Genomic DNA, 18,572 nt, shown 5'->3' with positions numbered 1-18,572 from the left:
ATCACCTTTCCGGGTGTGTGTGCCACCCTTCATTTTATGATTAAGATTTCTGACTCAAGCAAAAGACAGTATATCAAAGTTTAAACATCAGTAATAAAACAGTACAGGAGATATTCTGTGACTACTTAGATCTGAAAGCATTTTCGTGAAAAAGGTTTGTTTTCTTTGGCAGCCTTCCATGACCTCCTACTGTCGACAAAACTAGCAGCCTGTCCTGTCTGGAGTGTAGCTGCGGCAGAAGCCGCTGGCTCGGAGCGCTTACAGGATTTATCTCTAAATTAATATTTTCATCGAACACACTCACGATATACCTTACATAATCTTTAAATTATAGGAAAACGCTGGGAGGGTGTTCTGCAAGTCACTGGCTGAAGTCACGCTAGAGATTGATGGCTCTCTGCAGTCGACGTTTGTGACTGACCTACAGCGCACCAGGCTGCTCGTTCCCTTCCCTGGTTCATGATAAGTGCAGCTGCCTCCAAATAAGTCTCCCGAGCCCATTAATGCTCCGGCCATTCCCGTTATGGTAAATACGCCCATCCTCTGTCTCACTTCTTCGCGTTCAGCTGCGCCAAAGTTGAATCGAAAATCAGGTTGCCTTTTCCTGCTTGAAACCCTTTGCCAGGTACCCTGCCACGAAAATGTGGGTGCCCCAAAGTCCAACTTACCTCTGGCTCTAATTAAGGAGCTACTTTCCAATACAGTTGACTCCCAGAAAAGAGCAAAATGGTTTTCCCCTTGCAACATGCGTCCTAAGGTCCTGCACTGTGATGCCTTCGTGTTTTGCTGCCAGCACCATAGCTAATTAACAAAATTGCGTAAAGATTGATATGAAGGTAAATATTAAAGGCACAAAAGGGAAAGGAAAGCAAATTATTTAAAAATGTCAGAAAAGCCAAGACATTCATCTTCCCTGCCGCAATTTGTTTTTCATTAATAAAATATACATTGTTTTCCGTTTGGAAAAGTTATTAGTGGCAACGCGGTCTGCACAAAGCTTTGTCTCTTCTGAAATGAAGTCTTTGTTTAGACATCAGTGATGAGGGTTTTGTGCCATTGTCTAATCTGTCAGATTAGATGAGCAAGTGTATTTAGGGGTGCAAAGATGTGCAGCCACACCTGCTGTGCAAAGCTGTGAATTCACAACTCTTCTGACTATTAAAATGTGTTATCCTGGGAGCTCTTTTGTTGTAATGGAACTGTTGGTGGTTGTGTGTTTGAAGTGGCGCAAGTGCCAGGCCTTATTACAATCATAATAATCACTCCAAAAATAACCTCATATCTCAACCATTTAATGTTAATGTGCAAAAAATTAAAGGCTAAGCACCTAATAGATTTGAAGACGTTAAATTGATTTTGCACTCAAATTTTTCTAAGCAAAACCAAAAGTCCATTAATGCAATAATATTCACAATCCAGAAAAACTGTAGCCTTTTGACAGAGTTTGGAAATAATACAGGAAGCAAACAAAGGATACCCAACAAAATGTGAAGCCAATATTGTGACGATGAAATTGTTTTCAAGGAAAAGGATATTAAATGTGATCCTTAAAGAATGCTAATTATCGTTTCTTTATTTGTTGATGTTTGTGCTTTTCATATGAACATACCTTGGTGTTTTATTCCCTCAACTAAGTATTGGATTATGGCTAAGCAGAGTGTTTTCTACTTATCCCTGATTATATTGGCCACTTTTTTTTTAAATTCCTATTCTTTTACTTTGCTGAAATGTAGCTGCATTTAATAATCTTAAAACAAGGAAACAGAACTGCCTCATTTATTAACTCACCACGCAATTTCTTAAACCTACTTTTCCTCCTAATTTATATTTCTGATTTTTTTTTGAGTATTAGCATTCTTTAAAGAATTTTTGAATATCTAATTAATCTATAGGACTTTCTTCCGTATAAGTTAGCAGGGTGTTTGCTGAAGAATGAGAAATTATTTTTTTTCCATAATCTAAAAAGAAAAGGAAAAAAGGAAAGGACAGAATGCTAAGCCTCTGTTGTTACTTTTCTAACACTAAGCAGCTTGTGGCAGGTTTAATAGACCCTAATCTAGAGAGGCCTTTTTAGGGACCTTAGACCTGTATGGCCTCATTAATTCACATGGTACGTGACAGTTCAGAGGTGTCCTAAACCAGCCATTACCTGCATAAACAGGCTCTGATGCCAGGGTGGCACGTACACTGTCCTCAGATCAGAATCCCTTGTCCTTGATAGCTAGGATTAGACAAAACCTGTGTCATACGAGAATATTTCCTTTTTCTGTCTCTGAAAATACTAATGAAATCTGATCATGAGGTGTCATTTGGTACCTTCCGAAATAGATTTTTAAATATCTGTAACGCTATCCTAGAAGAAGATTGCACCAACTGAACAGAGAAAAGGTAGCGGTTTAAAATAATTGAAAGATATTGGCCTTCGTCAACTCTCCCCAAATTGTCATTTTCCTGAGACTTGGGCCTACAGTTAGATTGTCCTTGTTTGACAATCATCACAATGCTGAGACCTGGATTTCATATTGTGTAACATCTGGATTGTCCTGCACATGTAGCCGGGTGACAGCTTCCCACATGCCTTGAAAAGAGGCAGCTACACATTGACAGTTACTCATCATTCAGAACAAGGAAAAAAAAATGAAATGGAAGAAAGATTTTCCTCCTGACTCTTAATTTAGGCTAATCTATGTAAAATACATTATCTAATAGCAACCAGCACAAGAGCGGTTTTCTGGCACTATTGCAAATTGCAGCTGGTCTGAATTACAGCAAGAAATATTTTAGCTTGTGATAGAAAAGGGAAAAAGTTTTTACCAAAGGCCAAACTATGTAATAAAGGAAATTATGAGTAATTGAAGATTTGATTTAATTTAATTAACTTTGTAATAATCTTAAATTACTTCTTTTTTATCCTTATATAAATGCCCACTGAAGACATTGAATATGAAAATGCTAAAATAATATGTAAACCTAGTATTTTAATTAAATCAGTGCCAAACTAATTTCTAGCTATTACTTGTCGAAAGAAGTCTTCTTGAGAACAGGATTGTTCATCTGAACAAACATTTATAATTTATAAAATTATACAAAAATATGTAAATATGTGAAAATTAATACCTACATATGTATTTTTTCTTTTTAAGTATGCTGAAATCGTCTACAATCGTTTAATACTTACCTTTGCACTCAGTCACCCCAACCGTACTGGTGTTTTAATCTCTTATATTTTCCTCAGAACCCCGTGCCCTTGTTTTCCAGGCCAGTTTTGATCTGGAGAGGCAAAATACTGATGCTTGCTTAAAACTTTCCTGCACAGAAAATATTTAAAGGAAGGCAGATTCAAAGATTGGTTTCCGTTTCCTGAAATTAATGAAAGTCACTCTATGCAGTGGGTCTTCAAGAGAGAAAATACATTACTTTATGGAAGATATTTTTTAAAACGTTCTGCAGACGTCTCTTGTTCTGCAGTGTATCCATGCCAGCTAAGAAGATTCAATAGTCTGACTTACACTTTTACGTGCTGGATTAGTCTTTATATTTGTTTTGATAGAAAAGCAGGCAACAGCCTATTTCATGGACAATAAATTCAAGATAGTAATGATGAGATAGTATTGCCTCAGCTAAGTGCACCCAGATTGGAGGGTCACATATTTGACCTAGATCTAGTATGGTCCTTAATGAATCTATATACTTGATTAGAGTTACTGTCTTTTTATGGCTCAAAATAGCTTTGCATGGAAAACTAGCTCATTTTAAGTAGAATTGAGAGAATCATTTTGCTTCCAACGAATCTCTGAAACTTTTCTGAGGACTTTTAAGTGCTTGCTTTAAAATTTTAGCCTCCCAGAAAACTATCCTTCTCCTTGATAATTTTGGTTTTGTTTTACAACCTTCATTGCATAGGAAAGACGTACTTTTCTGTCACATTTTAGAGGTATGAGAAATGTGGAGTTTTCAAATTACCGAGGTATTGTATTAAAGCCCTAGTCTAGGAATTTTTCAGATCTTCCTTACCTCCCCCATTTCTGAGAACAGAATAGGAGAATTGATGTTGGCATGCCATGTCAAGAGATTAGTGTAAGTAGCAGTAAAAAACAAACAACAAAACAAAGCAAAACATAAAACAAGCAGTAAGGTTTAGAACTCAGAGCCATTATGTCTTCAGTCTTATTTTGTCTGTGCTTTGTTTCTTTTATTCATTTATTTTTATTTACATTCTGTCACCTTCGAAATGAGTGGAATTTCTTTAGGGTCTAGTTACACAAATCACCATCAGTGTTCCAGTTTGCATGCCACGCACCTCCTTTATTATGCAATGGTCTTTTGCAGTCTCCCTGCTTCTGTGATGTAGCTCTCTTCCTCTCTGTGCTTCCAACTCCATCTCTCTGTCTTTCTGCTTCTCCAGCTTCATCGCTCACTCTTAATTCAAGAAAGTGATTTCTTACTTCTTGTCACTCTCTTTCTTTCTACCACTCACTCTCAATCTATCAGAACTCGTTTCCTGATTCTTTGACTACTCTGGGCTCGTGTATCTCCCTCACTCCATTCCTCTTCCAGAATTATGATCGAAATTCTTCCCCTCTTCTTTTTTTTTAAATGCAGCTTTCAGAAACTTTTATTTTCCTTCTTTGTCTTTTCTACCATTTAGGATTTGGAGAGTAAACAAAATTAGACAGTAAAATATCAAGTTCACATCACTCTGCGTACTTCTGAAGAAATAAATATTTTCTAAAAGAATCCACAGGTATGAAATGGTGGGCTCTCATGGTGTTACTCATTAAGAAATATAATGAGGGTTTTAAATCAAGGATATTTGGAGATGAAAGAATTAACTCTTAAGTGTGAGGTATTGACTCTAATAACAACAAACAATTAGGATACACATGGATGATTGTGTATATTTCCAGTTGTGTTCCTTAGCGTTGGACTCAGATTTGAATCTGCAAAGACCAAAAATACTGGGATTTTACATTCTTTAGTGTATCATTTCATACGTTTTGGTTGCTTTTATATTACTACTCCTTCATGTTTGGAGATGGGTTGGTCATGTATTCTTTTGAATATATGATTTTCTTTTGAATATATGATATGTTGACATACATAACAGTGCCAAAATAGTTAAATCATTCTAACAGCATCAGGAATCTCATATGTAATTAATAGTTACAAGATTTTTTCAAATAGCATCCCTCAGTCCTTTGCTATGAATACATGATATAGGTCAATCAGTTTTGCCTAAGTTTTAAAGGTAAAACAAAAATGCAACTTAAAAAGAGATTACTGCATCTACTCTAGAACTTCTTTTTTTACTGGGGTTACAAATGATATTAATTTCCAAACACATGGCACCAAAAGTAAGCATCTCAAAAAAATGACCATTTTACTACTTTAATTCCATGTAATCCCAATTTGGAATGGGAATTCTTCAGTAACTCTGTCAAATGAAGTCTGTCTTAAAACAAAAACAAATAAAAAACCCTCTATTGGCATAGAGGCCTCCAAATACTAATGAAAGTGAAAAAATTAGAAACAAACATACACACATGAAGGGAAAAATAAACCTCACAGTTAAAACTAAGTTGAGGACACTGGAGCCATCTTTACCATTTCTGTTTAATTTGTAAATTAGTTTTTTTTCTTGGTAAAATAATGACACATGCATCCTTCCAACAATTCTAGAAAAAAAAAAAAACCCTGAATGATATAAATGTAATTCAAAAGAAAATAAATTGATTTTCCTTTGCTCCACGTAAGTGTCACATAAGTAGGCCATAAGCTATGATGTAGGCAACACCCACAGCTTATTGTAAGCGAGCTCACATTCCCATAGTCCAGCTTCACATACCCTAAAAAACAGAATAAAATATTTAACATGATGGTAAAGCTCAGTTTTCTTTCACTTCTTGACGATAATTCCATAGCTCAATATCCTGTATATTTTTGCTTGAAGAGGATGAAGTATTTTTTCTTTTTGAATGATATTAATCTATTTCGCTATCTTAGCAGGATACATTAACCAGGCCGAACTCTGAACACGTTTTTATTTCTTCCCATAGAAAAGACAGCCAGATAGCTCATTAAAATATATCAATGAATAATACCTTCTTCCTTTAAATTAACTAATATCTAAGTTTAATGAAGCTCAGTTTATAGTAATTTTCTGGCTGAAGTGCTCTCTTTCTGCCTAATTATGTGCACCATTTTCAGACAACAAGGAATGTCTTTAACATTAGATAAGAACCTGGGCTTTTATCTCAATCAATAGTCTTTAGCCTTTGAACTCGTGTCAGTGGAAGACCAGTCCGTCACATTCAGCTCTACCTGATCTCTTTTTCTTCTTGATGCACGCTGCCATTTACAAAAGAAACACACACGCGCGCCCGTACGCGTGCGCACGCACGCACACGCATGCACGCACTCACACATGCTCATACACACCCAAGCACACACCTAAGATACAAGCAGCCCAAGTGTTTAGATTATTTGTGTATCTGTGTGTGTATGTGCATGTGCGCAAGCATGTGTGTATGAGCTCCTTTATAGCTGTAAAGATGTGTGACTGTAATGATGATGTTAAAATTTTCTTGTTTCCTTTCACTGGGCTTTGTGTATCTCAAAGGAGCCCCATATGGTGCTCTTTGTCCGTGTCATTACCTCGTTACAGCCACTGTCTGCCAGCCAAAGGTAGACCGAGCTCTGCAGCTGTAGACAGCGATACAACTGGAATTGTCTAAGGTCAACAGTGCCGTAATTACTTTAAAATGTCAGCGTACAATAAAATACAACAGTTCATCTGGCAGAAAGCAAATTAGCTTTGACCATAGCGTAATTACCCTTTTCTCAGCACCATTAGAAGAGATCAAATCTCCACATTCAGTGTTTGAGGAAAGGCCATCAGAGTACACTCTACCTGACAAGGATGCACATTTGCCATTTTCAGATGTAATTAATTGTCCCTATAATAGAAATTTTTATATTTGACTCTGGAATTGAAATGTGTAATAACCTGGCTTCTTCATTTTAACCATTTTGATGCTGGAAGGAAAGGTATGTTTTGCCAAGTACAAATAAATGGTATTGGTATCATCCAGAACATATTTTTCATTTTGATAACAATTAGTTCTCCTGCAGGAGTGATTTTTCTGAAGTGACTTCCACATATATTAAGAATGGTGCTAATGTCTAGATCCTACATCAGGGGAGCTGAATTAAGAAATTAACCTCATTAAACACTACTTTTCATAGCTTCTTTTTCTTTTTTGCATGTGCATTTCCTATCTGGCTGGGATAATGTGAAGTGAAGTGGCTTTTAAACTGACTTATTAAAGGTTGATTTCTGCCAAGATCTTCATCTAGCCCTCTACCTCACAAGCAAGGGCAATCTAGGTAAAGAGTACCCCTCCCGCATCTCCCACAGGATTAATGAGCCATTATGCCAAGAACATCCTCTTTTTTTCAAAGACACTCATCATTAATGGTGGAGGGTACAAATGCACCAATGATATAGTAATTTGATTAACTCAGAAACAAACAGCAAGGAGCTGACCAGTGACAGTCCCTGTAGGGCAAAGACTTCGCTGCTTGTTGACTTTCATTAATATTTAAGGGTGCCAAAGATGCTTTAAGCTGATTTGAAATGACTTAAGGTATCTGAGCAGCTTTTCTCCCTGTGCCTGGTTGTAGATACACATGAAAAACAGCTGTTTTGTATCAGAAGAGCCTTACACTGTATTGAGGGAATTCTACCACCATAAGGATGTTTACATTTTCTTGATGTTTCATTCACTGTGTTGTGGGCTTCTTCATTGTTTATCAAATGAAAGCGTGCTCTCTTGAGTTCAAAATTCTCCCTTTTGAGCACAGATTTCCTGGGGGGAAAACTCTCCATGAAACCAACAAGGAACTTTATAGCTGGCAAGAAAATTCTTAACACAACCCCTTCTTATTGAACCATTGCTAGTTTTAATGTGCTAAAGCCAAAACAATAAACAAGCTTTCTGGTAAAATCACTGGAGCATATCATTGATCAGTTTATCTCTTCAGAGCAGAAAATTATGACACATACTGAGCTTTCTCCCCAACTGCTGAGTTGCTTTGTTCTTCTTCAATGTCATTTATGACTCAGATCATTTCACAGTGTAAGGAAAAAAAATTAAGCCAGAAGAATGTTTAAAAAATAAGCAAAATTGTCAAAAAAGCTTTTAAATAAGTGTGAACATTTGGAAAGAAAGAGAAAAAAACAATTAGTTTTTGAGGTCCATCTAGTTCCAGATTAAATCAAGATGCCTGTTAATGGATAATTTGTAGAATTCAGGGAAGTAAATCTCGCAGGGTGAGCTTGGAAGGACTTAGTTAGACTGACACTTTTAATTGGCATGACTGGGGTGCCTGGGTGGCTCAGTCAGTTAAGCATCTGACTCTTGATTTAAGTCCAGGTCATGATCTCAGGATCCTGAGATCAAGCCCCACACTGGGCTCTGTGCTCAGTGGGAAATCAGCTTGAGATTCTCTGTCTTCCTCTCCCCGTCCTCCATCTAAAATAAATAAATACGTCTAAATAAATAAATAAATAAATAGATTGGCATGACTGACCAAACTGGAACTTTTAGCTGCCTGTGACTGGCATAAATTAATGACTTGCTATTATTTTGAAAGAGAAGTGATTTTCTTTTCCCACCTACTAATAATTGGAAGAGCCCTTAGCAGATTATGGGGCCTCTGAAGTATTTAAAAAACTTACATTAGCCCAGAATATAAGGCCTTTGACAACGTACCCACATTCACCTTTATTCTCACCTTTTCCCAATGAAAACTTACCCCCCAACATTGCCCCTCCCCATGTAACCCCAGGTCTCTCTCCTTCAGTGCTTAGGATGCTCTCTCTGTGTTGCCTTCCCTACTGCCTATGACTGCCCTAAATACAACTGATACTCCACTGTCTATCTCAGTAGTATGTCCACTCTCGTGCTGTCCTTATGCATTTCACAATTGTTTTTTTCTCTTTTGAACATCTAAAAATTTTATCATCTGTTGAAATAATCCAGCTATTAGATGGTATTTAGATGTTTTTGGTATTCTTTTAATTCATTTGTGTTAATCTTGTTTTAATAATAAAAATGAGTTCTTATGAATGGCAGGGATCACACAATACTTGCCATTTTTCTACCACTGGTGTGCTATATAATGTTATGCGTATATAAGTATTTTTTAAATTATTGAATAAATTAATTTGCTCAAGAATTTGGGAAATTTGGGACAGTTATGAAGGTATCAGTGACTACATAGAATTAATGACTATGAATTACACATGGCAAACATGATTAAGAAAAACCCAAATGCTAAATTCCTAAATCCAAACAATTCTTAAAGTTTTTATATTAAATTCATCCATGATCCAAAAAATCACCTTGTTTTCATTCGATCCAGTGGCATAAATCAAATAACTCAAGGTGAAAACATAGTTTACAAATACTATAAGTGACATAAAGCCAGGAAGATGTAGATCAAAGCTACAACTGTTCACTGTGTTACATACTTAGTATGTGGGAAAATGGAGAAAAAATAAAAGTAAGCATTCTTGATGAAAAAAAATATAGATTTATGAAAAGATATAAAAATGTGAAAGGGATAAGTCTTGGGGGGGGGGAAAGATTAAAATTAACATTATGTGCAACAGGTAGAGCTAATATGTTCCTTAGGGGATTCAGCCTCTATTACAGAAAGGCAAATAAGCTGTATAGAAAACAATGCATCAGTTTTCCTCAATCAACTGAGCAGGCATTCATTTAAGGGTACCCAATTATCCATTTGACATTTTCTTTACATTACTAACCCGAATTGCTAAGATTATGTTTTTATAATTACATATTTGTTAAAACTATCAGCCCACTCTACTTTTTCTTTAAATCTTGACATCAGAAAGCATTTCCTTTTCAATTAATTGAAGCCATTAAACTGCAAGTAGAATTGGACATGCAAGGCCTAGTAACTGGGTTTCAGATTAAAAATAAAGACAGGTTAAAAAAAATAAAACAGGTTTAACATGAGGAATTAAAGATGTTTTAATTTATGCATATTTATGTCTCAACCCTTTTCAGAAGACTCTTTAATTTAGAGCTATCTAATTTTACATATGATGCCTTGTAATCTTAATACATTTTCAAGAGTAGATTCGCATTACTATTCTTTAAGAGAACTATTTCATGCCTTTACTTTTCTTGTTAAAACTCAAATCCCTACACCCCTTCTCATTCTCAGCTGATCATTTTGCTTTTATTCCACTGATGAAAACAAAACAAAACAAAAACAAACAAATAAATGACTTCTATCTCTGGTCAAGATGAGAAAACAGGGATCAGGTTTACCCTCCAGACACAAATTATCAAAAATAAGAAAATATAAAAACTAAAAAGTTTTCAAGACAATGGAAATCAAGCAACAAAGTACAAAGACTCCTGAGAGATGGGGAATCGACTAGGTAAGCTCTATTACTGTCACAATTTACTGCCTTAAGAGAGAGTCTAGGTTGTGGTACAAGGAAAGAAAACACAAGGGAACCCAGTACACTTCCCGCATTGAGGAGACAAGAGCTGAGAGTCTGGGAGGATGAAGGTAGGCAGATGTCCCAGGGCACAGTGCCAGAGAAAAGAGATCTGCAAGAAAAAAAGATGCCCAGAGACCTGTAGAAAATACTAGAGCAATACTCAAAGCCTCCGTATGAAGGAACCACCCAAGGCCAGAGAAAGAACCATCCAGTAGAGTTAAAGGGAACAGTGCCAAGGTTCACACAGGATCCAGAATAAAGCTTGTTCCCATCAACTAGATAGGAAAATTTCATAATTTATGGGATACTGGGTAGAATATTCAAGAAGGTTGTGTCTCAGCGGTGGGAAATAATTAGCCCTAGGCCAAGTACTGTTCCATATCTGATTTTGAAAAATCATAATAAGTTCCTAAAAGGATCAAAATGTTTTCAAGTAATTTAATTATATTCCAAAGCAAAACTCAGGAATATTCATAGAAATACAAAATACCCAGCATCTAAGGTAAAATTAACAATATCTGACATCCAATCAAAGAGTACAGGAAACAGGAAAACAAGATACATAATGAATAATCAATCAAAATACACACAGATATTAGAATGAGCAGAGAATTAAAGCAGTTATTATAATTGTATTTTATGTATAAAAAATTTTAAAAAGAGCAATGAAAGATGTAGAATAACAAGTGACTTACCAAACTTCTAGACAGAAAGGCAAAAATATCTGAGATGAAAAATACACTGGATGAGATTAGTGGCAAATCAGACTTCTTATGAACATAGATGTAAAATTCTAAACATAATTTTAATATATGTCCAACAATATATAGAAAAACAATACATCATGATCAAATAGGGTTTATCCCAGCAATTGAGGATTAATTTCTCTTTAAAAAAATCAAACATTGAACATTATTATATTAACAAAATAAAAAGAAAAATAAAAGATCATCTCAATAAATGAAGAAAAGCACTTGACAAAAATCCACTACCCATTTATGATAAAAACTCAGCAAACTGGTATTCAAAGGAAACTTCATCAACCTTATAAAGGGCATCTATAAAACCCATACAGCTAACACATTTAAAGGTGAAAGATTTAATGTTTTCCCCCTAAGAACAACGAAACATGTATCCCACATGCTAACTTCTACTCAATATTGTACTGTGGCTCTAGACAGCAAAATTGGGCAAAAATAGCAGGCATCTGGATAGAAAAAGAAGAAAAATAACCATATTTTTAGGTAACGTGAACATCTAAGTAGAAAATTCAATGAAAGCTAAAAACAAGCTCTAAGAACTAATAAGCAAGTTTGGCAGGATTGCAGGATATGGAATAAATATACAAAATTAATTATGTATTTATATACTAGCAATGACTAATCAAAAATTTAAATTGAGAAAATACCATTTAAAACAGCTCTCATTCTTCTTCATGTTAAACCTCATTCAGTAAGCTCCAGCCACACTGTTATTCCCTATTTCTCAAAATGCCAAGTTTATAATGGCTTTAGAAATTGTATACTTGCTATTCTCTGTCGGAAGCACGTCTCTATCTGCTTATGGCTAATTATTTTTTAAGATTTTATTTATTTATTTTTATTTTTTTAAAGATTTTTATTTATTTATTTATTGAGAGAGAGAATGGTAGAGAGAGAGCATGAGAGGGAAGAAGGTCAGAGGGAGAAGCAGACTCCCTGCTGAGCAGGAAGCCCGATGTGGGACTCGATCCTGAGACTCCAGGATCATGGCCTGAGCCGAAGGCAGTTGCTTAACCAACTGAGCCACCCAGGTACCCAATAAATAAATATTTATTTATTTGTCAGAGAGAGAGAGTGAGCCCAAGCAGGGGGAGCAGCAGGCAGAGGAAGAAGCAAGCTCCCTGCTGAGCAAGGAGCCTGATGCAGGACTCGATCTCAGGTCCCTGGGATCATGACAGGAGCTGAAGGCAGACGCTAACTAGCTGAGCCACCCAGGCATCCCTGCTTATGGATAATTACTGAAGTATCAAGATCTCTGAAGATATGTGACCTCCACTGACAAATCATCTCTGATCATCCTATCTGAAATAGCCACCACATTGGAACCCTCAAGCACTGTTGATGGGAATATAAATTGGTACAGCCACTATGGAAAACAGTATGGGGTTCCTCAGAAAATTAAAAATAGAAATACCATATGATCCAGTGATTCCACTACTGGTATTTACCTAAAGAAAATGAAAACACTAATTCAAAAAGATACCTGCATTGCAAAAGAATATACATTTCTCAAAGCATTATTTATAATAGCCAAGATATAGAAGCAACCCAAGGGTCCATTGGTAGATGAATGGATAAAGAAGACACACACACACACACACACACACACACACAGGAATATTAGCCATAAAAAAAGAATGAGATCTTGCCATTTGAGACAATATGGATGAAATTTGAAGGTACTATGCAAAGTGAAATAAGTCACACAGAGGACAAATGCCATATGATTTCATTGATATGTAGAATCTAAAAAACAAAACAAACAAACAAAAAGCAGAAACAGACTATAAATACAGAGAACAAACTGATGATTGCCAGAGGGAAGGGGAGTGAAAGGATGAGCAAAATGGGTGAATGGAACAGGCTTTCAGTTATGGAATGAATGAGTCACAGGAATAAAAAGAACTATAGTCAATGGTATTTTAATAGCATTGCATGGTGACAGAGAGTAGCTACACTTATAAGCATGGCATAATGTATACACTTGTTGAATCACTATGTTGTACATCTGAAACTAATGTAACATTGTGTGTCAACTATATTTCGATTAAAAAAAGTTAAAAAGAAAAACACCACCACGACCACCCCCAATCACTTTATATCCTCTCACTATAATATTTTCTTCAAAGCTCCATCACTGTCTACTCATTTGTTTATTTTTGTCTCTCCAATTAGGTGGTGAGCTTCATGAGAGAAGAGACTTCACTATCTTGTTCACTGTTTATATTTCATCATCTAGAATAGTGTTTCAGAGATAACAAACACTTAACCTGGGCGCCTGGGTGGCTCAGTTGGTTAAGCGACTGCCTTCGGCTCGGGTCATGATCCTGGAGTCCCGGGATCGAGTCCCATGTCGGGCTCCCTGCTCGGCAGGGAGTCTGCTTCTCCCTCTGACCCTCTTCCCTCTCGTGCTCTCTATCTCTCATTCTCTGTCTCTCAAATAAATAAATAAAATCTTAAAAAAAACACTTAACCTATAACAAACATGTATTGATCGTTACTCAATGAATCAAGGAATGTCCATCGTATATTATGCGTGTAGCATACTTAATGTGAGCTGTTTTATTTTGTGTTAGTCTGTTTTTAAAGAGATTCTGCTTCCTGTCTTGAAACTTTTCTAAAAATAATTAATTTTCCAGACTATAGGAAACAATTATTACTTGTCTCTGTGGTATCAGATAATGTGATGGCATCATAATTCTTCCTGGTTGTTATCTGATGGCAATAGTGGCATAGGACTACTGGGCTCCAGATGTACTTGCAATCAGAATAACTCTATCCTGGGTGTATACTACATACATGTGAGTTGCCTTATGTATGCTCTCCCATTTACTAAAAAATACAACTATGAGCATTTCCATATATATTTTTTAAAAGATTTTAGTTCTTTATTTGACAGAGAGAGAGAGAGTGAGCACAAACACAAGCAGGGGGAGTGGTAGGCAGAGGGAGAGGGAGAAGTAGTCTCCTCCAGATCAGGGAGCCCCATATGGGGCTCGATCCCAGGACCCTGGGATTATGACCTGACCTGAAGGCAGGTGCTTAACTGACGGAGACCCCCAGGTGCCCCTCCATATTTATTTTTCATATGAACTAATTGAGTCTTAGTATAGAAAGTTAACTTACCTTTTATAACAGAGAAACATACCTAAGCCAGTTTGGGGTTAATCTGACCTGAGTTTTACCTGGGAAATTTCTATTATACCACATAGGTTTTTTTTTTTTGTTTTTTTTTAAAGATTTTATTTGTTTGACAGAGAGAGACACAGTGAGAGAGGGAACACAAGCAAGGGGAGTGGGAGAGGGAGAAGCAGGCTTTCCGCGGAGCAGGGAGCCTGACGTGGGGTTCGATCCCAGGACCCTGGGATGATGACCTGAGCCGAAGGCAGACGCTTAATGACTGAGCCCCCCAGGCGCCCCGGTATACCACATAGGTTTTTGCAGACAAAATGTTAGGTGATCGGTTTCAAGATAGGTTTCTTTTTAGTCAGTCTTCTATTTTTATGCCTTATTCCTTTGTTGTTATTATTGTTGTGGGTTGGTTTCTTTGTTTCTTTCTGTCCCCCTTTTTTATTCACTTACTGAAGAAATAAAGATATACCCAACAAAAGCAAATAGAAAAATTTTATTAGATAATTTGATGAGATTTTTCACTGGTTCACATGTTTTTTAAAGTATAACCAATAAAAGACCACAAAGACCAGGATGACTGTGTTGATTAGAGACTCCAGTGCTAAGCAAGGAAAGCAAAATTTCTCATTTATTATTACTTTACACAGCACATTTCCTCTGTTTCACTTAGGGCCTGCTTTATTTATATAACCGTGTCATCAATACAGGCAACTACTCAAAAAATTACATTGGGCAAGAAATGGTGGAAGGCTTGGAGCTACTTATTTTTAAGAGAGGTCATTACCTTTACCTTTTGCAAAATACTTTTAAAGTCTTTGTGCTAAGTATCACTTTGGAAACTAGGCACTTTTTTTGTCTATGTTGTTTTCAAATTAAGACACCCTAAAAAAATGAAATAATCTTCCCATCCCTCCATCCCCACAAAGGTGGAGTTACCAACTTATTCTAATATGGAAGCTTAATTACTTTTTTTTCCCCTGAATGCATTTCTCTCTTTTTTAAAAAATGGCAATCATTGTACATATCCCTAAATAGAGGCATGTGTTAGCACAGGGCCCATGGAAAGGATCAGGTGCATATGCTTAAGGAAAAAGCTTTGTCAGAATGAATTTCATATTGATACAGGGTAATAGAGACAGGCAAGGGAAAGCCAAGTACCACATGGAGGCCATTTGTTCCTTCAAAGCATGATGCAGATTCAAACCTTCAGATAAAAATGTACAAGCTTCCAGCTTCAAAGGAGAAGCATTAAAAAATAAAAAAAAATTTAAAAAGGAGAATTGTACCTTGCATACATAAACACTTAGTGTGCACATGTGTGCTGGTACCTCATGTTCATAGAGCATATCTGATGTCAAACCTTATTATCTTAATAGCTGAATTAGAAGATAACTGTTAAAAACTCTGAATTCCTGATGCTTCGTGTACATAAAAAAATTCGTAAGTTTCTGTGGAAATCCTGGCATATACAACATTTAACATTATTTACATTTAATTAAGTAAAATCAAATCCTATGAAGTTGGTTCATTAGATTTCTCCAAGGCCAGTTGTTTATGTAAGCAATGAATCATTAATATGCAGTTTCTTCCATAATTATAAGGTTATCAGATAAGAAACCTGCTGCCTAGAACAGATAAAGAAACTTGGAGATAGTCAAAGATATAAACCCCAAGTCACACTGCTAGAGAGTTTGGAGAAGTTTTGCATGGAAATGTGAATCACTTTACAGGGGCAGACAATAGGAACCCAAATGGAGCAGTAAAAAAACAAGTTAATTTGCCTTTTCTCCTTTTTAAATGGAGAATCAGGTAGGTGAATAAAATAGTGAAAATATTTATTTGAGCTAGCATTTTATTTTATTTTTTTATTGTTATATTAATCACCATATATTACATCATTAGTTTTTGATGTAGTGTTCCATGATTCATTGTTTGTGCATAACACCCAGTGCTCCATGCAGAATGTGCCCCCTTGAATACCCATCACCAGGCTAACCCATCCCCCCACCCTCCTCCCCTCTAGAACCCTCAGTTGGTTTTTCAGAGTCCATCGTCTCTCATGGTTCGTCTCCCCCTCTGACTTACTCCCCCTCATTCTTCCCCTCCTGCTATCTTCTTCTTTTTCTTTTTTCTTAACATATGTTGCATTATTTGTTGCAGAAGTACAGATCTGCGACTCAACAGTCTTGCACAATTCACAGCGCTCACCATAGCACATACCCTCCCCAATGACTATCACCCAGCCACCCCATCCCTCCCACCCCCACCACTCCAGCAACACTCAGTTTGTTTCCTGAGATTAAGAATTCCTCATATCAGTGAGGTCATATGATACATGTCTTTTCTCTGATTGACTTATTTCACTCAGCATAACACCCTCCAGTTCCATCCACGTCGTTGCAAATGGCAAGATCTCATTCCTTTTGATGCCTGCATAATATTCCATTGTGTATATATACCACATCTTCTTTATCCATTCATCTGTCGATGGACATCTTGGCTCTTTCCACAGTTTGGCTATTGTGGACATTGCTGCTATACACATTGGGGTGCACGTACCCCTTCAGATCCCTACATTTGTATCTTTGTGGTAAATACCCAGTAGTGCAATTGCTGGGTCATACGGTAGCTCTATTTTCAACTGTTTGAGGAACCTCCATACTGTTTTCCAGAGTGGTTGCACCAGCTTGCATTCCCACCAACAATGTAGGAGGGATCCCCTTTCTCCACATCCCCGCCAACATCTGTCATTTCCTGACTTGTTCATTTTAGCCATTCTGACGGGTGTGAGGTGGTATCTCATTGAGGTTTTGATTTGGATTTCCCCGATGCCGAGCAGTGTTGAGCACTTTTTCATGTGTCTGTTGGCCATTTGGATGTCTTCTTTGGAAAAATGTCTGTTCATGTCTTCTGCCCATTTCTTGATTGGATTATTTGTTCTTTGGGTGTTGAGTTGGATAAGTTCTTTATAGATTTTGGATACTAGCCCTTTATCTGATATATCATTTGCAAATATTTTCTCCCATTCTGTCGGTTGTCTTTTGGTTTTGTGGACTGTTTCTTTTGCTGTGCAAAAGCTTTTTATCTTGATGAAATCCCAATAGTTCATTTTTGCCCTTGCTTCCCTTGCCTTTGGCGATGTTTCTAGGAAGAAGTTGCTGTGGCTGAGGTCGAAGAAGTTGCTACCTGTGTTCTCCTTTAGGATTTTGATGGACTCCTGTCTCACGTTTAGGTCTTTCAAACATTTGGAGTCTATTTTTGTGTGTGGTGTAAGGAAATGGTCCAGTTTCATTCTTCTGCATGTGGCTGTCCAATTTTCCCAACACCATTTGTTGAAGAGACTGTCTTTTTCCCATTGGACATTCTTTCCTGCTTTGTCAAAGATAAGTTGACCATAGAGTTGAGGGTCCATTTCTGGGCTCTCGATTCTGTTCCATTGATCTATGTGTCTGTTTTTGTGCCAGTACCATACTGTCTTGATGATGACAGCTTTGTAATAGAGCTGGAAGTCTGGAATTGTGATGCCGCCAGCTTTGCTTTTCTTTTTCAATATTCCTCTGGCTCTTCGGGGTCTCTTCTGGTTCCATACAAATTTTAGGATTATTTGTTCCATTTCTTTGAAAAAAGTGGATGGTGTTTTGATGGGGATTGCATTGAATGTGTAGATTGCTCTAGGTAGCATTGACATCTTCACAATGTTGGTTCTCCCAATCCATGAGCATGGAACATTTTTCCATTTCTTTGTGTCTTCCTCAATTTCTTTCATGAGTATTTTATAGTTTTCTGAGGACAGATCCTTTGCCTCTTTGGTTAAATTTATTCCTAGGTATCTTACGGTTTTGGGTGCAATTGTAAATGGGATCGACTCCTTGATTTGTCTCTCTTCTGTCTTGTTGTTGGTGTATAGGAATGCCACTGATTTCTGTGCATTGATTTTTATCCTGCTACTTGACTGAATTCCTGTATGAGTTCTAGCAGTTTTGGGGTGGAGTCTTTTGGGTTTTCCACATACAGTATCATATCATCTGCAAAGAGTGAGAGTTTGACTTCCTCTTTGCCGATTTGGATGCCTTTGATTTCTTTTTGTTGTCTGGTTGCAGTGGCTAGGACTTCTAATACTATGTTGAATAGCAGTG

This window comes from Zalophus californianus, chromosome 5, assembly GCF_009762305.2.
Source record: "Zalophus californianus isolate mZalCal1 chromosome 5, mZalCal1.pri.v2, whole genome shotgun sequence".
In the NCBI taxonomy this organism is placed as follows: domain Eukaryota; kingdom Metazoa; phylum Chordata; class Mammalia; order Carnivora; family Otariidae; genus Zalophus; species Zalophus californianus.
Note: the sequence above shows the minus strand (reverse complement) of the source record.